The following is a 3,540-nucleotide window of genomic DNA, read 5'->3' on the forward strand; positions in this document are numbered from 1 at the left end:
CATCCTGATTAAGTTCCACCGAAAGCTCTAGATTCCATGTTAATTCCTAATCAAATTTTACCCACAATTAGTGACTCAGAAGTTCATTTCAGCCGCGCGGGATCAGCCGAGCGGTCTAGGGCGCTGCAGTCATGGGCTGTGCGGCTGGTCCCGGCGGAGGTTCGTGTCCTCCCTCGGGCATGGGTGTGTGCGTGCGTGTGTGTGTGTGTGTGTGTTTGTCCTTAGGATAATTTAGATTAAGTAGTGTGTAAGCTTCGGGACTGATGACCTTAGCAGTTAAGTCCCATAAGATTTCACACACATTAGAACATTTTTGAGTTCATTTCATCACCGGACAACTGAACGGTTTTATCGGGATGTAATTGTTGCCCATTTTAATGTTAGAGCCTTGATGAAGTTTAAAAATCATGCATGCGCAATGGGTAAGAATTAGATGGTAGTTACATTAATTGTCTGTTTCCTCATTTTGATACCGCAGGAGAAGTATTGAAGTTCATGATATATGGAATCTTCCGTTATTACTTTGGCGCAGTCGAAGGCAGCAGCAGCAGCAGCAGCCCTCCGTCTTCAGGCCACAAGTGGCACATGGGGACCATCCGACAGCAGCGTCATCCTCAGTTGAGAATGCGGATAGGAGGGGCGTGTGGTGAGAATACCGCTCTCCCGGTCGTTATGATGGTTTACTGTGCCCGGAGCCGCTACTATTCGGTCGAGTAGCTCCTCAATTGGCATCACGAGGCTGAGTGCACCCCGAAAAATGGCAACAGCACATTGTGGCCTGGATGGTCACCCATCCAAGTGCCGGCCACACCCGACAGCGCTTAACTTCGGTGATCTCACGGGAACCGGTGCATCCACTGCGGCAAGGCCGTTGCCACAGTTGAAGGCAGTCCTCCGGATTTACGTGTCTGTTGTAAACGACGCCCGGTTTGAGTAAAAGTTTTCTAAGTAGGAGAATTAGCTTTATGTTTGCGACTCCTATAAAAAATAAGTAATAACCTTATAAAATCTATAAGCGCGCCGGCCAGAGTGGCCGTGCGATTCTAGGCGCTACAGTCTGGAACCGAGCGACCGCTACGGTCGCAGGTTCGAATCCTGCCTCGGGCATGGATGTGTGTGATGTCCTTAGTTTAGTTAGGTTTAATTAGTTCTAAGTTCTAGGCGACTGATGACCTCAGAAGTTAAGTCGCATAGTGCTCGGAGCCATTTGAATTTGAATCTATAAGCGCTTCTGTGAGTTTCTTTCCTCCAGCAAACACGTGTTTCAGTAATATTTTATAGCAGAGTCAGTGGCGGATGCAGAGAAATATGTGCACAGTGCCACTTATGAATCAAAACGAAAAATATTATCCGGTTCAAATGGCTCTGAGCACCATGGGACTTAACATCTTAGGTCATCAGTCCCCTAGAACTTAGAACGACTTAAACCTAACTAACCTAAGGACATCACACACACCCATGCCCGAGGCAGGCTTCGAACCTGCAACCGTAGCAGTCCTGCGGTTCCGGACTGCAGCGCCTAGAACCGCACGACCACCGTGGCCGGTTATTATACGGATCTTGTATGACAGTGGATTTGGTCATAACAGTGAATTTATTTTATATAGCGGTACTATTAACGCTTTTAATATCTGGTTTATTAACTATCACGCATCTGAGTACAGGCACAAGTCTTAATTTTCTGACTGCATGTATTCTGAATCGATACTCATGTCTGAAGTAAACTGGCTTCACAGTGGTCGCTACAGTTTCGAAACTGCCGTGTATATGTCTAACATAGAACAAGAGATAAATGACCTTCGCTCATCTGACTTGGAATTTCATTACTCTCCATTTGTGATGTAAGCACATCCGAGGAGAAAACATCAAAATAAAGAAGGCTCCAGAATTGGGAAGGAAGAACTGGACGCTCGGAAAATGGCAGAGACAATATTCTACATGCAAATCTTTGAATACCAGTAGGAGCGAAGATGCAAATTCTGAACTGTGTAGCACTTCCAAATTACATAAAATAAAATTTTAAAAGATCTGTATCTTTTATTGGCCTTATTTACTGAAACCAACAGTAACGATTAAAGAGCAAACGCCGTCGAAAGCGACTGTAAGAATTCCAACATCCTACAAAATATCTCTGAAAGATCTGCACTTCTCCGTTTACACAATGTTCTTAGTGCTCGCTTCTGCTGAATTAGTACCTCACCTACTTTAAGCGCATTTTCTTAGGAGTTAGTCCCATATGACAACAAGGAGTGAAAATTTTCGAATTAAACCAACGATCTTGTCTCCAAGTCAGCACATTGCGTAACACTTCATAGTGCAGAACATGCAGACTGAATTTCACGATTAGTTTATGCACGTGTTGACTCCGTTTTAACTTGTTAAACAGATAGACCCCAAGGGACTTTACACACAGTGTTTCAGTTACTGAACGAACATTTATGTCTAGTTCTGGTATTATCAGGGTATTTTTGCTTTATTAAAATATCATAATATGGGTCTTTGTAATATTAAGACTGTTTGCTGCGCACAAACTGAAAGGGCTTAAAGCCTTAATCTTAGCTCTATCAGATAAAGGCGACTTTGAGCCGTTAATTAGTATTCTCGTCTCACAAGCAAATATTGCAGTCTTTCGACCATTCTTCAAAGGCAGTGGGAGATGATTTATGCAGCTGGAAAGTAAGAGCGGGGCCAATGGCAGTTCTTGTAGGACGACACAAGTGATTGTCCCCGATTCATAGATTACTTTTATGCCTCTGACAAGGACTCAAGGAGATCCTCTGCGTTCGGTTATGACGGTGAGTCTCCCCATCTGAGAAGGATGTTAAGGACAAAATACTTTACCAAATAAAACTTTGTGATCCACATTATCAAACAATTTGGCAAGTTCCCGCAATACACCAATAGGAGAATTTTTCTCTTGTTTAGCTCAGCTAGGACTTCGTCTGTAAAGTCTTCTTTGCTTTTTGAGTGAAGTATCCTTTATGGCATCGAAACCAGAGACAGTTAATAAGCTCTACCAAATATGCGTGGATCTATAGTTAGGCGGGCTAGGCCGCGTAAAATGTCGTACAGCAGGTGAAGAGTTTCGGTTATTTCTGTTTGACATTTTGTGTGACCTACCCAGCTTAACTATACATTTACACATTTTCACTAGATACGTTGCTAGCTTCGTACGTGACCTTATGTCACATCTATATTATAAGTTCTACTAAGATTAATAAGTCAGTTTTCTGTCATGATCCAGTTTCCTGAAAACTTTCAAAACGGCTGGAAGAAGAGAAAAAGGTCTTAGTTAATGTGGTTTCCTCATATCCCTGTAGGTAGTGTCTGCGTAACCAAATCTAATGTATCTCTGTATGGTTGTAATACGCTGCCGGCCGGTGTGGCCTTGCGGTTCCAGGCGCTTCAGTCTGGAACCGCGTGAACGCTACGGTCGCAGGTTCGAATCCTGCCTCGGGCATGGATGTGTGTGATGTCCTTAGGTTAGTTAGGTTTAAGTAGTTCTAAGTTCCAGGGGACTGATGACCACAGATGTTAAGT

The 3,540-nt window shown here is 43.6% G+C and overlaps 1 pseudogene; it reads right to left on the minus strand.

The window, feature by feature from the left end:
- Positions 1-758: 758 nt before the first annotated feature.
- Positions 759-876, minus strand: LOC126163636 (5S ribosomal RNA; annotated as a pseudogene).
- Positions 877-3,540: the final 2,664 nt, after the last annotated feature.

Source organism: Schistocerca cancellata, chromosome 2, assembly GCF_023864275.1.
Source record: "Schistocerca cancellata isolate TAMUIC-IGC-003103 chromosome 2, iqSchCanc2.1, whole genome shotgun sequence".
NCBI lineage: Eukaryota > Metazoa > Arthropoda > Insecta > Orthoptera > Acrididae > Schistocerca > Schistocerca cancellata.